The 24,447-nt window shown below is 36.5% G+C and overlaps 1 protein-coding gene across 3 annotated transcripts in view; it reads left to right on the forward strand.

Annotated features, from left to right (window-relative positions):
* Nucleotides 1-24,447, forward strand: part of LOC106877928 (kelch-like protein 26) — a 330,015-nt gene that overhangs the window by 66,598 nt on the left and 238,970 nt on the right. For 2 of the 3 annotated variants that reach the window (XM_052967155.2, XM_089350854.1), the window contains exon 2: nt 16,775-16,814. The exons of the other annotated variant lie outside the window; for it this stretch is intronic. The gene's annotated coding sequence lies outside the window, so the exon portion shown is untranslated. The remainder of the gene's footprint in view (nt 1-16,774; nt 16,815-24,447) is intronic. 3 annotated transcript variants of the gene reach the window in all.

Consider the following 24,447-nt stretch of genomic DNA (forward strand, 5'->3'; position numbering starts at 1 on the left):
GATTTTAATTGAGTTTTTACCTGTAATTTTGGATTTTGTCCCTATTATATATATATATATCTTTTATTCTTTTACGTTTCGGTCATTCAACTGCGGGTAAGCTGAAGCACGATATTTATTAATATTTAGTAGAATGAACAGAGTGACTCAAGGTCCGAGAGTTTCGTGCGTTGGCACTTATCAACTCTCGGCTCTAGGACCAGTCTATTACTTCTGCTAAATATTAATAATAAATATACATATACTAAGATTTTGAGTTCTATTTTCCTGTTTGCATCAACACACCTATACACACACACACACACACACACATACACACAATATTCTATTCTTTTATTCTTTTACTTGTTTCAGTCATTTGACTGCGGCCATGCTGGAGCACCGCCTTTTAATCAAAGACGTCGACCTCTGAACTTACTCTTTGTAAGTCTAGTACTTATTCTATCGCTCTTTTTACCGAACCGCTAAGTTACGGGGACGTAAACACACCAACATCAGTTATCAAGCGATGAGGTGGGTGGGTGGAATACATTATATATATATATATATATAAATATATATATATATACCACGGGCTTCTTTCCGTTTCCGTTTACCAAATTCACTCACAAGATTTAGCCAGTCTGAGGCTATAGTAAAAGACACTTACCCAAGGTGTCACGCAATGGGACTGAACCTGGAACCATGTGGTTAGGAAGCAAGCTACTTATCACACATTGACATATAACGGTGAAGGGAAATATAAGCACAGGAAAATAAGTCACGTTATTCAAGTATCAATAAATAATTTAAACAATTTTAGGTCGATAACAGTAACAAAATAATTTGTTGTTACGTGTATGTTGTATATATATAGTGTGTGTGTGGGGGGGGGGGAGGAATCACGTTTTAGTCAAACGTCTTAAAACACTGAAACATGAAAATAAGGAGGGACAAAAAACAAAGGACCAGTTGTTTATTGAAGTTTTTCCTGGGATTATAATTTTCTTTTCGTTTGATTTTTTTTTCTGTAATATTTTTTCCTGCAACTTTTTTTCCGGTGTTTTTTCGTTTTTTTTTTTTCTCTGATTTCTTTTTTTACCTGGATTTGCCCCACTCTACCTGTATGTATGTATGTATGTATATATGTATGTATGTATGTATGTATGTATGACCCACTGCGTGTCTCCTTGGGCAAGTGTCAAGTGCCTTCTACTATGACCTCGGTTCGACTCAATCCTTGAGTGAATTTGGTAGATAGAAACTGAAAGAAACCCGTGATATCTATTTATCTGTCTGTATGTTTGTTTGTGGTGTATAATATATATATATATATATATATATATACACACACACACACATATATATATATATATATATATATATATATATATATATATATATATATATATATATATATATATGCTGTGTGTATGTGTGTGTCTGAGTCTGTCAGATTGACAACCGGTGTTGGTGTGTTTTGCGTCCCCCGTAACTAAGCGATTCGACAAAAGAACCGATAGATTAAGTACCAGGCTTTAAAAAAAAATCGAACCATTGGAGTCGATTCGTTCAACTAAAATTCTTCAAGGGAGCCCCCCTACATAGCCGCAGTCAAATGTTTGAAACAAAAGATAGCGCGCACGCGCGCACACACACACACACACACACACACACACACACACACACACACATTTGTATTATGTATCTGTTTACATTTAATTTTTTATCACCGAAAATTTACAAATTTGTCTCAAGGCATGCGTGAAAATCTCGTCACTTAAATCATTTTTGTAACATTCTGCCGATTAACAAGTTAGAACCAACCCCTCCAGATATACTCTCGTATTGAGTTCTATTTTTGTTGTTTGTTCCTGCAAAACTGTGTATGTAATGTAGGCATGTATTTATGTTCTTTTCTGTTTTTAATCATTTAAATTCTGAGGAAGGAGCTGGCTCCATTGCTGTCACATTTTTGACTTGTGAAGACTGAATATTCTTACTGTTTCATTTACAGATCTGTTTTTGTAACGTGCGGGCTGGTTGGTTGATTTCTTTTTCTGAAAACCCTAACTCATCTAGATTGTCACTGAGGCATTTACTCACAAAACTAAGTGCACCAATTATTTTTGGTGTCGATGTGAATTTATAATTTGGATATAGAAGCTGAAGGTTGTCCATAGTTATCCTCTTTCCCTTTGATTTTTTTTTAAGAGACAGGACAGCTGACCTCTATGACAGTACATCCGTTTTCCTGTCCGTCACAAACAACAATATCCGGCCTGTTATGCTTACAGCTGTTTTGATGGGAATGTTCCACCAGTATTCCCTGTGTTGACGTTTGAGTATGTATTCAATAACGGGAATTTTCTATATTTATTCTAGGATAGTCTTTTTTTTCCGAACAGTGTTGTATATTGTGTTTGCGACAACATCATATCGCATAGGGAAGTTGTACCTTGATGACATTTTTGGTCAGCGGCTAATCACGTGTGATGTCTTGTACAAGAATATGACATTATCAACATTTTCGGTTGCATCTTAGAACTCCAAGGGCTTCACTGCCTCTTTTGGTTATTCGGCATTTGGTAGCAATCTCCTGTTCTTGGATTGCAAATTAATAGCTTTCGAAGTGTGATGTAAAAGTCACGAGTCTAAAAAGAGAGGCTTCGCTTCATGTCGATATTACTATCGTCATTTTTTCGGGGAACATACTCATGCATAATCTTTGTTTTGGTATGTTGAGCGTTTCCCATCCAAGTCTTTGAGTTACGTTATAGTCCGGATGTTTTGGAGTTCATTGCTGCTATTCTTTAGCAACTGCTGCCTGAGAGAAACTATACGTCATTCGAAGGCTGTCTACCCTGATTTCAAGCCTCTGCCTACTTTATCTCTTCTCATGTAGAGCCTGTCGATGTCACTATTTCTGTGGAGATTTCCAGTTGATATCAGTATCTTGCGGGTTTTAACATCCATAGGGTGGATTTTCCCTGCAGACCAGTCAAGTATCCCAAATGTTGGAATCAGCACTGATACTGTAAAAGTATTGTGAATATTATCTTGTAAAAGAAGAGTTCTGACTGCCATATTTTTCTAAGTCTGGCATGATATTCTCAGGTCACCCATTTTTTATTCACAGTACCTTCGTATGTTATTTTCATCAATGCCGAGTTACTTGTAGCATTCTTTGTGTGGGACCGGGAAGATAATGATACCATTGAATGCATGCACAGGTTTTGAGTCTGAGAGACTGATTCTCCACGTTCAACAATAAAATATGAACATATATTTTGGCCAAATTCAATTCCTATGTCAGCTGAAAATATTATTAATTCCAGCTGCTTTTTGGCATTGTTAACATTTTTAGCATAAAGCTTGAGGTCTTCCAAGAAATTATGGGTTACATTAATTTCCCTAGTAGTTGCACCCACTAGCATGTAGCCATTTGATTTTTGTAGCAGGATTGATAATAAATTTAATACCAAAACGAATAGAAGTACAGAGAGATTATCTCACTGGAATATTCCCTTTGAAATATATATAACATTAGAGACGATCATTCCGGTCTCTCTAAATGTAAGAATTGTTGCCTAGGTCTTTGTGAGCCTCTCAATGGCACTAATTAAGGTAAAATGCACTTTTGCCACATGTAGACGCTTCAGCAGTCATAAATGGGGAATAGAGTCGAACGCCTTTTTTTTTTTCGCTTCAGACAGTACAGCTTTGTTTATCACATCCCCACACTCCTTTCTTTCCACGTGCCTGCTTATTAGTTGCTATGTCCTTGGGTTCGCAATGATCCTGGAGAAATTGGTTGAGACAGCTTGTGTACAATTTGTACATAATGTTTAGGCAAGCAATGGGCGTATAGTTTTCTACCAACTCGGTGGCTTCATTCTTGGCTACAAGGTTCGTCCGTGCTATATAGCAAACCAATTTGGTATGTTAATCTGACCCTCCATAGTGCTTTTGAATGTACATATACGTGGTTTTGGGTAAAACATAAGCCTCTTGTATCAGTATCCAACTATTGGGCCCCTTCCAGGTGCCTTCACATTATGCAGTTTGCCAACAACTATGGTGAAAGTTTCCGGGTCAATTGCATATATTTTACTGTTGATGTTGATACAGTTTTCTCTCTTTACTGCATTTAGTCACGATGCATTAAGGTTGAAATCCCTCTTCTCGTTCCAGATTTTCAGCCAGAATGATTCTAGAGCTTCTTTAGAGGGAGATTTCTTAACGGTAATATTTTCCTTCTTCATCTCCCTGTATAATAATGCCTGTAGTTTAGAAGTAAACTTGTGATTTATACAGGCTCGTTCAAAAATTCGCTTGCAGTAGCGAAGATTTTTGCTCAGCGCCCCGAGTTCGTGTTTTAGAATGATTAACCTTGTCTTAATAGCTTGGTGTGAAGAGTTACAATAGAATTTTGTTAATTTATTCATAAGGTGTAACTGATGGGGTGTAAAATCATTATTCCTCTTTCATTTTATTATCGTGGTTAACTATCCAATATGGCGGTGCAAATTGTTGATATTTTTATCAAGTTTTGTTTTCTAAGTTGCTTCCGTTTAGTAGTTTCATTATTATGTACACTGCAGATTTCACCCATGTGTTCTTGAAGAGTGATAGCTGTGTATATTGAGGGTATTAATATTCCAGTAATTAACATTGCAATTCCAAGTGCTCTCCAGCGACATCGTTGATAACGTGCAACCTAAGAGCTATTGGATTTTTCCTTAATCTTGTTAAGAATAGCCTGTCGCTTTAACGATAGTTTCAAAAAAGTTGAAAGGTTTTCTACGAACTCCACGAGAATTTAGTAACGGCGGCAGCAGTTTGTTTGCGTTATTTTCGATCTCTCTTCTGACAGGTTTTGTCCGGTTCTCGGTGTTTTGAGAAGATCGATTTACATCACGAGAGAAAGCCATTTTTGTTTAAAAAGGAAGATGCTTGTTGCTGTTTCCTACTAAAGGTGCTTAAGTTGGGGTGATCTTTGACCAAGTATTCTTTTAACCTCTCCATATATCTAAAAGAAGGGTCTTCACGGGCTTTTTCATAGCATCGAAGCAGATCTTGTTTTAGATGTAACATCCAAGTAAAATGAGAGGAGTACCTACGTTTCATAGATAGCTTACTGGTGTGTGTAGTGATGTTTTCGTTGGTGGTGTTGTTACAAATTTCAGTTCTGATCGTGTTATCAAAATTACACGTGGTATAAGGTATATATTTTTTAGTACGATCTGAATAACGATACATTGGTAAGTAAAAGGTGTTTCTCTTATTTATATGGAGAAAGAACCAGTTACTAATTTAGGTTGGGGGAATCGGCATAAATGTAGAAAAAAACATCCTGATGTTGACGGCGCCATCTTTGTATGTGTGTGATACACACACACACACGTTATATATGTGTGTGTGTATGTGTGTGTGTATGTGTGTGTGTGTGCGTGCGTGCGTGTTCTCTCTCTCTCTCTCTCTCTCTCTCTCTCCACACACATATATATATATATATATACATATATATATCGTGGTTGTGTGGTAAGAAGTTTGCTTTCCAACCACATGGTTCTGAGTTCAGTCTCACTGCATCGCACTCTTCTGCTGCAGTGGGACAAAGTATTTTGAGTGAATTTGGTTAATAAAAACTGAAAGAAGCCAATCGTATATATATAAAAATGCGTGTGTGTGTGTGTGCTTTTGTGTTTGTCTTCCCCCACCACTTGACAACCGGTGTTGGTATGCTTACGTCCCTGTAACTTAGCAATTCGGCAAAAGAGACCATCGAAAAAAAAAAAAAGGTGGGACTGGAGTCGATTTTTCGACTAAGATTCTTCGAGGCGGTTCCTCAGTTTAAATGACTGAAACAAATCAAAGATAAAAAAAACATGTGTACACACACACACACACACACACACACACACACACACACACACACACACACACACACACACACACACACACACACACACACACACACACACACACATGCAGGAAATTATGGACAGAGTTAACTATATTGACACTGGCGGGTGAAATAAATAATGGTGGAACTTTAAAATTAAAGCAGTCCTTACGTTTAAACACAACAGACCAGATAAAGTTGTGTGGAACAAAAAGAAAAAATATGCTCCGTTATGGAGATCAACTTTAATCTTTTCACTAATGTGATTAGAAGAATATAGGAGAAAGAAAACGCCTATGGACTATAGATATGGAGTTTGCAATTCCAGTACAGTAGACTGCTACTAATCCGGCAACCTATAATCCGCCAGTAATTTCGGCTAGAAAAATTTCAAATAATTTCAAATTTTCCGGATTGCCGCGCATAAACATATTCCTATCATTTGTAAACAAAGGCAGGCCTTTCCAGTTTTTTTTTCCATTTATTATTATACCTTATTCACTTTTAGCCCCAGCCATGGTTCCAGTGCATGAAGGAGGTTCCTCCCGTGGTGTAAAGCGTAAACATCGTACATTGTTCATAAAAGAAAAAGTTGAAAAACTTGATAGCGGTGTGTCAGCGAAGATTGTGAAAAGATTATACAACGTTGAATCTTCGACAGTTTACGACATAAAAAAGCCCCCCGCCCCAAGACAGAAAGACCAGTTACTCTGTTTCTTTACTAACAGTGAGTAAAAAAAAAATCAATAATCGATAATCCGGCAAAATCACTAATCCAGCATTCTCCAGGTCCCAACGATGCCTGATAATCGGCCGTTAATTGTACCAAAATACACTTTCAGTTTCATTCCTATTACTATTGGAGCAACAGGAAGTCTGCAAGACTTTTTCTAAGATCTAAAGGATAACGAACGAAACGTGATGCTCTCCTATACAATATTACAATATTTACGATTTCTAACAAGCAAGGCGGCGAGCTGGCAGAAACGTTAGCACGCCGGGCAAAATGCTTAGCGGTATTTCGTCTGCCGTTACGTTCTGAGTTCAAATTCTGCCGAGGTTGACTTTGCCATTCATCCTTTCGGGGTCGATTGAATAAGTACCAGTTACGCACTGGGGTTGATCTAATCGACTTAATCCCTTTGTCTGTCTTTGTTTGCCCCCTCTATGCTTAGCCCCTTGTAGGCAATAAAGAAATAAGAAACGTTAGCACACAGGGCGAAGTGCTTAGTGTTATTTCGTCTGTCTTTATGTTCTGAGTTCAAATTCTGTCGAGGTCGACTTTGCCTTTCATCCTTTCGGGGTCGATGAATTAAGTAGCATTTGCGTACTTGGGGTCGATCAAATCGACTGCCGCTCCCAACAAAATTTCGGGCCTTGTGCCTAGAGTAGAAGAGAATATTTCTAACAAGGTGTGGGTGAGGGTTAAAATTAACTCTGTACATACATACGCTCATCATTACATGCGTACACACACGTACATGTATGCCCACATAAATATATACATATGCAAATATATGCATGAGAATACATAAAACGAAACAAAAATCTGCACTTGCACTATACACATACACACACATGCAAAAATACTTTATTGATGTCGTTGAAATTCCAGTGAAAAAGCCTTGGATCTAGGTTAGAAACCGGCTCTTTCTCTATTGACAAGAAATCTTGAAATAAAACTGAATAATGAGAGAGAGAGAGAGGAAATGAGCTAAGAGAAATACAGGCATTTCCACATTACAGAAGCGTTGCCTTCATGAAAATCTTGACGTAAAGTAGAAACCTGTGACGTGAAATCTACTTCTGCTTATGTTTTACGTTATAGGTTTCCACAACGTAGTAGATTCTTGCAACTCATAGTGGCTAGTACCATAAATTAGGACTACAAAAAAGAAGAAAAATGTACTAAATATCATACGAGATAAATTCTTGACGTAAGGGAATTATCTTCTTTTAGAGAGAAGGCAAACAAACACCTGCGACCCATTCAGAATGAGAAAAGCATATAATCTCAATGAATCACATGTAAGTTAACATGACATTAAAGAAGAAACGGTTTGATAATCTTTGTTGTGGCAAGATGACAGCAGTGAGCACATGTTTCTATCTCAGTAGGCGTCATCAGCACAGTGTTGTCTTATTTTAATTTCAATCAGATATAAACTCACTCATTCAATCGAAAAGAGTAGCAAACATTTATGGCTTAGGTTAATTTATATAACTGGAAAGAACATGAGCAAAGAAAAAGAGTAAAAAAAACTCTGGGTGATCAGTAGCATGAATTTAGTTTACAAAGATAAATAAAAATATATTAAATATTCTACTAGAGAAATTCTTGACATGCAGAAAGAGAGAGAAAAGGGAGGTAAGGAAGAAGAGTATTGAGGAGAGATAAACTCCCTCAAATCACACGCATACAATCATAAAATAGGAATAACGCACATAATAATGTGTGTGTGTTGGCACTCCGTCGGTTACGACGTCGAGGGTTCCAGTTGATCCGATCAACGGAACAGCCTGCTCGTGAAATTAACGTGCAAGTGGCTGAGCACTCCACAGACACGTGTACCCTTAACGTAGTTCTCGGGGGATATTCAGCGTGACACAGTGTGACAAGGCTGGCCCTTTGAATTACAGACACAACAGAAACAGGAAGTAAGAGTGAGAGAAAGTTGTGGTGAAAGAGTACAGCAGGGTTCACCACCATCCCCTGCCTCGTGGAGCTTTAGGTGTTTTTGCTCAATAAACACTCACAACGCCCGGTCTGGGAATCGAAACCGCGATCCTATGACCGCGAGTCCGCTGCCCTAACCACTGGGCCATTGCGCCTCCACGCACATAATAATATATTTGAAGAAAAACTAAATGAAGAATAGAGTGATAATGACTGAAATGTAGTAGGATCGAACCCGGGAACTCGTGAATGCAGAGCGAGCCACTTAACTATTCGGATTTGTTGCGCCCAGGATGTTTTACAACACCGACATTCCAGACTCTGGTGACTCTGAGTCTCTTATAATCCGCACTAATTTACGAGCAGGAACTTCAATTTGCTGTAGCCACCAGTTTAGTTTACTAGTACCTTGCATTGTACAGTATTAATGAACTAGTATCGTTTATACTAATGTACAGATACCTGTATTTCATTTAATTATGTAAGTAAATTTAATGTTTGCATTATTTAGAGCAGGGGTTCTCAATCATTTTTTATCAATGGACCTCTTCGATTACTATCTTATTCTGATGGACTCCCATAACCATTCGATGTTTAAAAACTAGTTTTATAGAAACTTTCTCGAAATTCCTGTTTTGTTTTTCACACATTTGTGTCGGCTGAACTACGCAAAACGTTAGAGAAAGAAACCTAGCCGTTTCTTGCAATACAAACTAATACATACATCTAAAGCGAAATTTTTCGAATATTGTTATGAATCCCTTATTTACTATTTTGTTGCGTGGATCCCTAAAAATTTTATATGGACACTCGGGCCATATAGACCTTGGTTGAGAACCACTGATTTAGAGTGTGTTGACCAAGGCGGCCATCCCTGTTTTGAAAAAAAACACAAAAAAAAAACAGTAATCTGGGAAGGCTTTGGATTTCAAGGCTTTGGAAAATCGATGTCATAACTCTATACTGGCATCCCGTCGGTTACGACAGCGAGGGTTCCAATTGATCCGATCAAAGGAACAGCCTGCTCGTGAAATTAACGTGCATGTGGCTGAGCACTCCACAGACACGTGTACCCTTAACGTAGTTCTCAGGGAGATTCAGTGTGACACAGCGTGTGACAAGGTTGGCCTTTGAAATACAGGTACTACTCATTTCTTGCCAGCTAAGTGTACAGGAGCAACGTGAAATAAAGTGTCTTGCTCTAGATCACAACGCGTCGTCGGGAATTGAACTCACAACCTTGCGATCGTGAGCCGAATACTCCGATGCACTAAGCCACGCGCCTTCACCATAACTCTATAATAAAACTACACTAGCACTTTATTTTATCGATCCCGATGGATGAATGGCAAAGTTCACCTGAGCACGATTTAAACACAAAATTATAAAATGGCCGTAACTGTATTCCCACAGCCATCTCGTCTGATGTTCTGTAGATTCTGCCAATTCACCAGGATACCATTCCACCGATTGGCAAAAGTTCAATCGCCATAACGCTTCAACTACTATCAAACTCGCAAATATAATGTTTTCTCTCGGCATCTTTTATCGCAGCTACAATAACCACTGTTTTTCTGAAAATATGTTGTTGCATACCCTCAATTCGCGAAGCCAAATGTTCCTGCAGGCCGCACATTATTGTAGCGACCGCGTGCGTGCGTGTGTGGTTCTTGACTATGAACCTTGTATTTCATTATTTCTCGTGGTTTTAAGTTGTCCTTCATTGAAATTTTAGTTCTCTCAGGGGTAAACGTGTTTATGGAGTTCTTGATTTCTTTTGTTTATGGTAGTTTTGTTGTTTATATTACACCAGACATAGATATTGTGTGATTGACCTTCATAGGGATTCTAGATTCTAATATTGCTAAGGGTAGTATTTTTTTAAGGGTTTTTAGTTCTAGGAGGTTTTTGTATATATATATATATATCACCCTCCGCAAAAAATTCCAAATTTTATTTAATTTGCTTTGCGGGAAGGACTGTTCCAACGAAGTCGCGTATTGTCCTTCCCTTCCAAACGCGGAGTAAATGGACAGGGACAACTGATGAAGGGAAATATTCTTTATGTTGCATGTCTCGTTTCTGTTTGTTTTTTTTTTTTTTCGTTGTTCAAAAAAAGTTCGTTTTATGTTTTCGGGATCTATTTTAAAACGGGGGCCACATTTTTCATTAATGTTTTACGTAGTGTTTTTGGTACGGAAAGACTTTCAAACTTCGTATACTTATCTATTTTGTGTTATAGAACAGAAAAATATTTTTGTATTCGAATTTATTTCATGTAAAAAATTGTCTTATTTCGATAATTTCAACCAATCACTGACAAGTATTCAGTTGTTTAGATTTACTCCTTCGTTTTATTTGTTTTTTTCATTTTAAATTTGCTTTAACCCTAACCCTAACCTTAGAGTTAGGGTTAGGGTTAATTGTTTCAGAATCGTTTGTTTATGTAGTCGGCACTTAATGTATATCGGCTGAATGGACGTCAGTGATTGGTTGAAATTACAGAAATACGACAACTTTCACATGGAATAACTTATGGATTTCTTTTTTTTTTTTAAGAAGACTAAGAGAAAAAGATGTTTTATATGACACATTCTACCAGTGTTCCAAGTTTCAAAGTGTTTCGTTAATGAAAAATGTGGCCCCCGTTTTAAAAAAGATCCTGTTTTCGTTTCTCATTGTGTTTAACGTTTTTTTTTTGTGATGTCCTGTACCCATATATGCATGTATGTATACATATAGATGTAGGTATGTACATATATGTATGGATATGTGCATATATTTATATATTATTTATACGTGTGTGTGTGTATTGTTTTTAATTTTCGCGCAAGACCAGTATTCTCAGAAGAGGGGGATTAATCAGTGCTAGACCAGTACTTTATTTTATTGACACCGGGGGTGGGGGGTGGGGGGCTAAAAGGCAAAGTTAACTTGGGCATAATCTACTAGCTCGCCACCCTAATACATACTCTTGTGACACACGCACGCATACACACACATACACAACTTTCATGATCATAGGCGTCCGAAGTAATAATATTATGTCGAATTAGTCCTCGATCAACGATCTCATCTCACTACAAACAATAATAATAATAATCCTTTCTACAATAGGCACAAGGCCTGAAATTTTGGGGGAGGGGATAAGTCGATTACATCGACCCCAGTGCGTAACTGGTACTTATTTCATCAACCCCGAAAGGATGAAAGGCAATGTCGACCTCGGCGGAATTTGAACTCAGAACGTAAAGACAGACGAAATACCGCTTGGCATTTTGCCCGGCGTGGTAACGATTCTGCCACCTTATGGCTTCAAATTTTGGCGCACAGCCAACAATTTCAAAGGAGGGCGTAAGTCGATTAACACCGACACCAGTGCGTAACTGGTACTTATTCCATCGATCCCGAAAGGATGAAAGGCAAAGTCGACCTCGGTGGAATTTTGACTCACAACATAGAGACAGACGAAATGTCGCTAAGCAATTTACGTGCTAATAATTCCGCTAGCTCGCCGCCGCCTATTACTACTACTACTACTACTACTACTACTACTACTACTACTACTACTACTACTACTACTACTAGTGATGATGATGATAATAACGATGATGATGATTTCAAATTTTGGCACAAGGCCAGCAAGTTCGTCAGAGGTCACAAAAAATAACTTCACTCATTAAAATACTTTAGCTCTGTTATTTGAAACATTTCACATAGAACTGAATAGAAGCGAATAGTGATTTGTAACTAGAAAGAACAGCCTACAGATTTTGTAAAAAATCGAATTGCCTATCAAAGGCAAGGATGCGCCAGCCAAAGCTGCGGGATGTTAAAATTCTGTACGTAATAGGGTGCAGAGGTCACATATCACCTGCACTATCTGTATTCGTATTACACTTTCAAAAGCTGATCTTGTCACTCATGGAAGATCAAATGTCAAAAGAGTAATACTAGATGTTTATATGTATTCAGTTATCTCACCCGAGTACTGCTGTCTTTATATTCAACAGTATGTTCATGAATGGCTAGGGTGAAGATCCATATTCAACGAATACAGTAATAGGGAGCCATTGTTGGGCGAAGTCTTTGGGCGAATTCCGAGTTGTATCATCAGAAAAACTTTAATGCAAAGGTGAAAGCTTGACATTGAGCCGACCGGCACCATATGTGTTTATATATATATTTTTATATATAATACAAATAATATATGAGTATATGCATATATACGTACATGTATGTACATACCTACATCTACATGTATATATAGATGCATATCTGGGTACAGGACGTTGCAAAAAAAAAAAACGTGGACAAAATGATAAACGGAGTACAGAAAACACACAGGCCATATAAAGAACATTTCCTTCATCAGCTGCCACCATTCTAAAACTAAGCGTTTCGAAATATATATATATATATATATATATATATATATATATATATATATATATATATATATATATATATATATATATATACTAGCAGTATAACCCGACCTTGTCCGGGTGTGACTTATTATGCTATCTACGATAAGTCTTGCTAGCTGAAAATCAACTAAAAAAGAAAGCCTTACAACGAAAAGACCCTTATGATGTAAATATGTTCATAATTCAAAAGACGATGAAATTAATAGAGAAAGTCTGAAGGCTGTTTTGCGTAAAATTATTAAGCACACGTAAATTTCATCCGTGTAATTGGCTATAGAAATGCTTGTGCAAAACAACTTTTTGCGCTGCCCTGATTATACATAGCAGGGTAATCCCTTTTAACAGGAGCTAGGACGGCAATTTCTGATGAAGCAATTGCTGGCGATCTGTTGCTACACAGTTTTGCCAGAATTCTATCAGATTGGGCAGAAGATGTTGATGCAACATTTTGCATTATGTTCAAAATAGCTTCTGGAATGTGGTGCATTACTGCAGTCTGTTGCTGTCATTTTAAACCGGTTGCTGTCTTTCCCCAGCAAACTCTCTTCTTTGGAGGCATAATCCATGTATATATTAAACAGAACAACAAAAGTTATAATAGATGGCAGTGTCGGTACTTTTCACATATCTGTAATTTTTCAGATTAACACCCGCACGATTACCCAACCCTAATCCTAACACTAACCCTAACACTAACCCTAGACCCTAACCCTAACCCTAACCCTGACCCTAAAAACCGTAACCGTAACATTAATCCTAAACCCTAACCCTGACCCTAAAACCCTAACCCTAACACCCTAGTGAAAATCCTGGTAAATTTACAAAACATTGACGAACATGAGTTATATTTTACTGAATGATTGTATACTTGCACGTGTATGCTTTTGAGAGAGCGAGAGAGGAAGAGGTAGAGAGGGGGAGAGAAAGGAATAGGAGTAGTTAAAAGTTTTCTTATGACTGCTTCTCTTCACTGCCTATTACTTCATTAGAAATCTAAAGATGCACATAAGCACATAATAGAGAAAAATGAAACAAATATGGACGACTTGCTCCGAAACACCACCGAGTGGGGAACACTTCTCAAAAATAACCTGCAGTTGTTTCCTTCAAAATTCCTACATGCTTGAAATGTACATACATCAAGGTACATTTGTACAAAATTTCATGAAAAAAATATTCATTTTCCTGGAAGTTAAGAGGAATTTAAGTGGAATTTCCGAATATTGTACTCCACCCCCTTCCAAAACACTTTCACCGAAAATTTTTGTATATTTGGAATCTACATAATAAATAATATATGCATAGAAAATTTCATTAAAAAAATATTCATTTTTATGAAAGTTATGACCTTCCAAAGTTGGGGGATACAACTCTGTAGTTATGCCATCAATGTTTTGTAAATATACCACGACATGAATGATTGTTTACTTGCACGTGTATAGGTTTGAGAGAGCGAGAGAGGAAGAGGGGGAGAAATGAATAGAGATTGAGAGCAATGTGTATGTTGTTGTCACAGGTCATGTATGTGTGGTTGTGTGTGTTTTTACGTATCTATGTTATGAAAAATAGGTAAAGAATACTGAGATGAAAGTTTAATCTATGACGTTGTATGTATCACTTTCTCTCTCTCTCTCCCTCCTTTACTTTTACTCTCTATATTTTTATGTTGAGCGCGTGTGTAAGAATGGCGTTCCAGGTAGCAGGGATGAAATATAAAAGTTGCTAGAAACAACAGCCAAATCTCCCTTAAATCACACAAAGTAAACGGAATTAAAAAAATCTAATTACTGCACTGGAAAGTTCAGATCGAGAAAATTCCATTGATGTAAAAATTTTTACGAAAAAGTGGAAAATGTGGATTTCTATAAACATTCAAAAAGGCTTCACACAAACACACAATTTCAGATTTATATATTAAGATATATAATCTTGTACTTCTTTCAATCATTGGACTTGGACTGCGGCCACTCTAGGGCACCGCCTTGACAAACTTAAAGAGCCGGAAGAAATACCACTGAACATTTTGTCCGACGCGCTAACGATTCCCTCAGCATGCTGCCTGTGTATATACACACATAAATATATGCACATGTTTGTATATATGCATACATGCTTACGCAGGCACGCATATATGTGTATGTATGTATGTATGTATGTATGTACCAATATATATATATATATATATATACGCATTCGTACACACATGCATGTATGCACATAAACCAGTATGTATATGTTTGTATTTTTCGAGAGACCGTTTCTTGTCCAATATACATTAAAAAATAAAACAAAGAAAAGCAGTAAAAGCGGAAACGTATGTCAGGAAAAGTTTTTCTCCGCAAAAAAAAAAACAAAACAAAAAAACCCCCCAGAAAAATAAAGACAAAAAGAGCTAAAACAAATGTATCTAAATCTATAAGTAAATTAGTTACCAAGCGTTGAGTCTTGACTTTCAAAACACTGGAATATATATATATATATATATATATATATATATATATATATATATATATATATATATATATATATATATATATATATATATATATATATATGTATAGTGACTTATACATCATTTATGATTTACGGGGTGGGAAAGGAGAAAAATAATGGGTTTGTGGCATTAGTTAGCAACTGTTAAGAACAAAACTAAAGTACGTATGTATAAGTATCTATGTGCGTGTCTATATACACACGCGCACACACACGCACACACACACACACACACACACACACACACACACACACACACACACACACACACACACACACATATATATATATGATACATATATATATATGATACATATATATATATATATATATATATATATATATATATATATATATATATATATATATATATATACGTACTTACATATGTGTACTCCACCGAAAAAAAGATGTCAGCCAATGGTATTTACCAGGGAAACCGGAATAAACACCCGGATAAGTTTGGAAGTGTAAATATACTTATACTTATATACATACTTACATACGTGTGTGTGTGTGTGTGTGTGTGTGTGTGTGTGTATAGACTTATAGACATACACACATCTATACACACACTCACTCACACACACACACATACATATAAATATATATGGATTAATTAATAGTTCAGTACACAGCGGGTTTTGTGATAATAGGGTACTATTAATGTTTTAATCCATACTGTCAGCGCATGCCCTGTTTGGAAATTAGACAGACCAGTTTTAACACTGTCCCAATCTATATACACTATTAATTAAAGGCTATTAGCTAACTAATAATCTCTCTGTGGACAGAAATTGCGATATATATATATATATATGTGTATATATATATATATATATATATATGATATATATATATAGATACATACATAAATGCTTACATACATATATGCATACAGACATACATATCTAAGCGTGCGTGTGTGTGTGTGTAACTCATGTAATTAAAGCCTTTGCATAGTTCCAGTCTGGTGCTCAAGTAGTTTCCTGCAATTGTCAGTGAGTGGATGTGAAATAGTTTGGGTATAGTGTGTAAAATCTTGTTATGAATTGAATTACTAGCTAACCTTACTTGTTTGCAGTTGTGTCTTGAAACCACCAATGACAATCTTTTTCCTTTCATTCATGTATCTTTTCATGACTTGTACGTCTCAATCCATAATGTAAAGTTTCCGTTGAATATATATACATATTTGATTGAAAAGGTCAGACGTCACTCAATATGCATGCTTCTTTTCTTACTTCTCTTGGTAGTGCTGAAAGCATTTCATCTCTATATTTTCAGTTACTTCCCCCTAAAGTGAGACAGCCAAAAGGAAGAAAAGGTAGGGTTGTCTTCTCTTGAAAGTTCGATGTTGTTTCTTTTCATAGTAATCTTCAGTTGGTCTTTGCAGCGCGTCTTTCGCCCTGCAGCCTGGTGTTGACCAAGGAGGATCCTGTTGGCACCGGAACACTACCTTCACAGATACACACATAGCCACTATATTTATATAGTGTGTATATGTCTATAACAGTATGTGTATGTGTCATATATATATATATATATATATATATATATATATCGTGAAGTATATTTGCCACTTAAATGTGGCTAACCCTTAAGGGTGGATGTTACTGTAGCTTGTAGCCCCAGGAGGACACCTCCTCCAGCTGGCTATTGACACACTTTCCGTGCCATATATATACACACATAGATATATCACTTCACTTCAGTTGTAAATTGTTCACAAAAAAGGAGCACAACTGTCTTTATCTTTAATGCTGTTAGTACGTAAACCTGAAGATTACAGAAAGCATGAAAGTACTTGTATTATTGTAGTATGTAATAATGTAAAACAGTAAGAAGAAATAAATGTGAAAATCAGACTATATCGAAATTTGATTGACTAATATATATATAAATGTATAAATGTAAGATCCAGAGATCGAGGTGTAAGAAGAAAGTTAGCTTCGAGCAACCCGTTGTAAATGTATATATATATATAAACTACTTTCAGGAACAATAGTAATTTATTGAAACGGAAGGTTGCGGATTAATTTTCTTTATTGAAGAACGATAAGCAGAAAAATGATCTTTTTATATTCCACGCTAGGCGACCAGGGTTGCCGAGCGTGCGAAAAAGAATACAAGAGTTGCGGATCCGTAACTCTTATATTCTTTTCCACATACTTGGCAACCCTTGTCGCATACCGCAGAATATAAAAAGAACTTTTTCTGCTCTTCATTTTTTGATAAAGATAAATAATCCGCAACTTTCCGTCCCAATAAACCACTATTGCTACTGAAAGTTGTTATATATATATTATTTATATAATACGAATTTAGAAACTTCGAGAGAACGTGAAATAAATCTTTTTTAAGCTGTAGAACTGGAAATTGATAATACTATAAATAATAGCTTGTAAATATTAGGTTAAATCCATTTCTGGATAGATAAAGTTGAAGGTTGTGTATATGTGTGCGTGTGTTAAAGAAAGAAAGAAAGGAAGGAAAGAAATAAATAAAGAAAGAAAGAAATAAAGAAAGAAAGAAAGAAAGAAAGAAGGAAAGAAAGAGAGGAGTGAAAGAAAGGGTGGAGTGAAAGAAAGAAAGAAAGAAAGAGTGGAGTGAAAGGAATAAAAAAGAGGATTGAAAGAATGAGAGGCAACGTGTGCGTGTGTAAAATAAACCTCCTTTAATCTTTATATAAAACATCTACAGGATTATCTAAGACATCACTGAGTGGTTTTTGCTCTTGCTTTCTCCGCTTACGAATGTACCTGCTAAAAGATTTGTTACTTAATTTTCTAGAACCAAATAGATTAAAAGCATATGGAATAAATGTTCCTTTAAAACGACTTACATAGGCTGGTCATCAGGTACAGTTTGACCTTACTTATATTCCTCCGCCTCCTTACGAATTCACTTGAGTAAATGAATGGTCTGAACTGAGAAACTGTGGAGGCGCAACGGTCCAGTGGTTAGGGCAGCGGACTCGCGGTCATAGGATCGCGGTTTCGATTCCCAGACCGGGCGTTGTGAGTGTTTATTGAGCCAAAACACCTAAAAGCTCCACGAAGCTCCGGCAGGGGATGGTGGTGAACCCGGCTGTACTCTTCCACCACAAATTTCTCTCACTCTTACTTCCTGTTTCTGTTGTGCCTGTAATTCAAAGGGTCAGCCTTGTCACATTGTGTCACTCTGATTCGCCCTAAGAACTACGTTAAGGGTACACGTGTCTGTGGAGTGCTCAGCCACTTGCACGTTAATTTCACGAGCAGGCTGTTCCGTTGATCGGATCGACTGGAACCCTCGACGTCGTAAGCGACGGAGTGCCAACAACAAAAACGAACTGAGAAACTAATATTTATAATTTGTAAATGTTTCAGCTTCAGAATACAATGAAACTATGTCATCTTGTATTGAATAATGACTGTGCATAGTTCTTACATTTTTGTGATTTTCCTTATAAATAGTTTGTAAACTCAAACATTTATACACGTGCGCTCTCACAATGATGCACACGCACATAAATGATTCTATGTTAAATTGGCTGTGTAGTTGAAAAGCTTGCCTCCTAACCATGTGGTCTTGGGTTCAATCCTGCATCCTAACATCTTAGGCGAGGGTCTTCTATTATAGCCCTGGGTCGACCATAGCTTTGTGGGTGGTTTTGGTAGACGGAAAATGAAAGAAGCCTGTCGTATACATACATATACATACATACATATATAATACACGAAATTCTCGGCTCTTGAGTCACTTTGTTGCTTCTGCTAAGTATTAATGCATACACACACACACCCACACGAACATACATATAAAATCATGTTTTGAGTTTTTCCTGTTTGCACTGCCAAACCTATATATGTGTAGGTATGTATGTGTTATGTTTGTTTTGTTTGTCTCCTCACCACCACCACCACTCTTGATTTGTTCATGCCCCCGTAATATAGCTGTTCGGGAAGGAGAAAGATAGAATAAATGCCAGACTTTAGAGAAATATAAGTACTGATGTTTGATTTGTTCGACTAAGCCCTTCAAGGCAATGTTCCACCACGACCCTGAAACAAGTAAAAGATTTTTAAAAAACCAAGAGTTTGACATTAAACTGAAGAATTACTCAATACGTTTTCGTAGGAAACCTTTACAAGGAGAAGGTTGACAGTGACTGCTCACTTTTGGCTCGCTCGCCTTTATATCAGTCTGATGAAGGCAAGCTAACCAAAACTTCGAAGTCGCTGCCAACTGTGTGTGTGTGTGTGTGTGTGCGTGTGTGTGTAATTTTATAAAACAGGATTTAAAAGCGAACTACTGTAAGTTTTGTACTCGGATAGTAAGTACAGTAATCGGATGGGCTTTTATAGTGTGCCATGTATTATCCTGCAATCATTCAGGCTCAAAATTATACGAAGCTGCTATCTGAGAAAAATGAGAAAGAACGAGAAAAAAAGAAAGAAAAAAGAGGAGGAAGGAAAACCTGGAAGGAGGGAAATTAAGGGGGATAAGAGTTGTGCCCTTTTGGAACTTTAGAAGAGTAAAGTTTATATGAATTAACAATGGTTGGTGACGTTGATCTGATGGGGGAAAGGCTAAAGTTTGTAGGATTGTATGCCTAATTTGGAGAGGGTGGTGTTCTCCAGTTCGATAACAGAAACTTGTAATTATGCTTGCATCTTGTGAAAATTTCCAATCTTCAGTTCATGAGGTTAGTGGAGTTCTTAGATTTAAAAAGAATATAAGTTCTTTCAGTTATACAAAACTTGCATCTCTTCAACCCATTAATGCATTCTCCACTTGGTGATGCATTTGGGTATTTTCGGCTTTCGGGTCTCCGACGTGGTTAGTTAGCTTAGTGATTTTCTTCTGGTCACATGCGAGAAAGGGGACTGGTAAAAAGAAAAGATATTCCTACCAGCCTTCTTTACTGCGCGTAGAGTGTGTGTGTATATATATATATATATATATATATATATATGACAGTCTGTTAAAGTCTGTCATAGCGGCCATGACGAAGGGAAATAACCCTGAAACTCGAGTCGCCTTTATATATTTGATCCTTTATATTGAACACTCAATATTTCATCTACATTCAACACTTTATTTCATGGTGCCATCCATTTTTATTTTATTTTATATTATATATTGTATATTCCATATTCTATATCCCACATTGGTTCTGCAGGAATATAAATAAAACATAAAAAACAGACAGTGTTGGAACTCTTTTAAACAAAATAATATATTCCTCTATACACAATCATACAAAAAACCCCCCTTTTTTGTATTTATTTTTACTCGCATATATATATATATATATATAAAAACAAAAGTAAATGAGTATATGCATATATACGTACAGGTATGTGCATACCGACATCCACCTGTATGTATAGGTGCATATCTGGGTACAGGACATTGCAAACAAACGTAGACGAGAACACACGAGCCACATAGAGAACATTCTACTTCATCAGCTACCCACGTTTTAACACCGGCGTTTCGACGAGCTTCGGGCAGCGCAACGTTAAAACGGCTCGTCCCATGGATCGCAAATATATATATATATATATATATATATATATATATATATATATGTGTGTGTGTGTGTGTGTGTGTGTACACACACACACACACGTATGGATGTATGTCTTTTTATGTTTGTGTTTGTGCTTCACCGCTCTGCTTGACAACTGGTGTTGGCTTGTTTACATTCAGTTCAACATGTACCAGACTTGAAATTAAATATTAAGGTCAATTTATCCGACTAAATCTTTCAAGGCGGTGCCCCATCATGGCCGCAACCCAGTCACTGAAGCGAGTAAAAGAATATTTTCAGAGTGCAGTTTTTTTTCTAAGGTGTTTCCAGGTTATTTCATTCTCTTTTTCTTGCTCTTGTTCTTTATTTAACACATATTCATTCTTACCTTTAAAAAGATTCTGTTATATATTGAAAAAATTGTACCATTGCGATTAATAAATAAATTCTCTCTCTCATTCTCTCTCTGTCTGTCTCTCTCACTCTTTATATATCTGTTATGTCTCAAGCTACTGCTATCTAGCACCTTCGGATGATCTCTGCTCAACTGCTGCTCAACTGTCAGTCCACAGTCAGTCGACCCCTACAATGGTCAGACTACCTCTATTTATATGTCTTGGTCGAGCTTACTTCTTCGCTTGGGGGCGTCGACACAACAATCTCTCTCTCTCTCTCTCTCTCTCTCTCTCTCTATATATATATATATATATATATATATATATATATATATATATATATATATATATATATAATACAAATAATAAATGAGTATATGCATATATACGTACATATACACACACACAAATATCGTACATACATATATACACCAGTACCGATATATACTGTATTGCACTGTTGCACTGTTTTAATGTAGGCTGACACACAGATAAAGATACAATAGAAATATAAAAAAATGGAAAGAAGTTACCTTTGCTTAAGTTGAATATCGTCATTCCTTTAACTACATCGTATTCTCCCCCCCCCCCCACTGTGTGTCATTTGTTGTGTTCATGTATATATACTTTTACGCAGATCGGGTCTGAAAAAGTATTGGCTGACTGCTCTTTAGAAAGGTATGGATTTCACCTCGAGATATTTCTCGGAAGTTGTACTGTATAACAGTCACAATGCTTTTCACGGGTTTCAACAGTTTATCTGTTTCTTTCCTTTGTTCGCTGACTTTGCATCAATGAGAAGAAATATGTACAAAAACCACCTCTATTATATTTGCATTGTGAGAGGATATGGCAAAGAAGAATTATGAAATTCTTAGCTATCCTCACTGGCATTCAATCGCTTTTTATTTATTTATTATTTATTTTTTTTCAAAATGTCTGGTTCACGTTTTATGTGTTGGTAGATTACTAAGTTCTTCATAGCTCTTGTAATTTTCCACAAACTGCTTCATATTACCAGCTTGATCAAAACACACCACATCATCAACTTCTGCGCCTCTATCAATCAAATATTTGACACGCAGCTCCACATCGGTCCAGTTTGGTATTTCATTCAAGGTTATCCACTTGAAACATGAAAAGTCTACCACTGGCTTAATCCATTTCTCAATATACCCTAGCCATCTGTTATATATATTAAATATTTTAAGCACAAACTTGTTACACTCATTCTCATTTCCTTCTTTGCGTTTTTGAGCAAGTAGTCCTTTAACTATCAAGGGCATATAATTCTGTCTGTTGCGTTCTTCGAGCGTTTCATGAACAGATTCTAGATTGTCAACACTTCCTACAACAGAACTGGTTTCCTTTTTAAATGCCTGAATGCGCGCGCGTGTGTGTTGCGTGTGATTGTGTGTGTGTGTGTGTGTGTGTGTGAGAGAGAGAGAGAGAGAGTACATCTGCAAATGAATGCAGGAGTAAAATCTCGCTTGTTTTATTCTCAAAGAATTTTTAAATTGTTGTGGGTGGTTTGCCTTGTAGTAGAAAGAAGAATTTCAAAGCAAGAAACAGCGTCAGTTTTGGGCTGGCTACATCAATCGATAGTAACATCAGTGAGTCTTTATGGGAGAGAAACTCCTTGAATTCAACTTCAACACAACCTTGTTACTACTGTTTGCTGTTCAGTTCGAACTCTGAACTGTAAAGATATTGATAAATTCATCAAGTAATATTTTCAGTATCAATATCCATTATTCCTGCTGCATGATAGACACGGTTGTTTAAAATATGTGCGAGCAACGCTCTCCAATTAATGATCTCTTTCGAAACATATTTTTCAAATTTGCAAACATCACCAGTTTCATAATGTCCGACTCATTCAAACATTATATTGCAGTTGTCACTGCAATATAATGTTTGGATGCAATACATATCTCAAGGAATTTCCTTTATATAATTAATGAGTGCGTTTACAGTTTCAATCGGTGTGATGTTGAAAGCAATCAATTTTGACTGTAAGCCACAATTCTTTTAGTCAAAGAACTGAATAATTGCAGGAAATAGCTTTATTGAATCGTGATTACCTCCATCTGTAGCAATTCCACAATATGTATTTCATTTTATTCACGATTTTTTCTTACTAGGTGGTATTAACAGAATGGAATGCCAAGGTAGAATTAACAATTGTTTCAGTTTTTGTTCGAACACAAGAAAACATCCTTGTCACTTCTAAATAAGAGAAAGTATTTTTAACTTGGGTAGATAAACTTATAGTCATCGACTTGAATTTTTTTGTAATGTTTACGTGCAGTTTCTAAGTACATTTGTAGCGGTGACAGCATCTTCAGTTTCTCTACCTGGTTTGGCAAATAAATGAATTAATAAATGAATGAATAAATAAATAAATAAATGAATGCATAAATAAATAAAACTGAGTTGCATCGATGTGCCATCTTGAACTATTTATTGCAAAGTATGTGTTTTTGGTCACATGTGTTAGAAAATCAATACCCTTATTTGCGACCATTACATTAATGGTTGGCACATCAACCACTGCGCTTCTCAACCATCCACGCCTTTCGTCAAACATTGAAGTTTGTTCTGCAGCTCTAAAGTAATTTTTTGTGTTTGCATATACGTATGAAAATTTTGTCGTTTAAGCCTGGATCATAAGATGGTTCACCTGTAAATAATAAACATAGGCAGCGATCTAGCAGAATCGTTAGCGCGTCGAACAAATGCTTATTAGTATTTTTTTCGGCTCTTTACATTCTGAGTTCAAATTCCGCTGAGGTCGACTTTATATTTATAGGCGCAGGATTGGGTGTGTGGTAAAGCTTGCTTACCAACCACATGGTTCCGGGTTCATTCCCACTGCGTGGCACCTTGGGCAAGTGTCTTCTACTATAGCCTCGGGCCGACCAGAGCCTTGTGAGTGTATTTGGTAGACGGAAACTGAAAGAAGCCCGTCGTATATATGTATACATACATATATATATATATATATATATATATATATATATATATATATATATATATATATG

The sequence above is a fragment of the Octopus bimaculoides genome, chromosome 4, assembly GCF_046866305.1.
Source record: "Octopus bimaculoides isolate indiv1 chromosome 4, ASM4686630v1, whole genome shotgun sequence".
NCBI classification, from domain to species: Eukaryota; Metazoa; Mollusca; class Cephalopoda; order Octopoda; family Octopodidae; genus Octopus; species Octopus bimaculoides.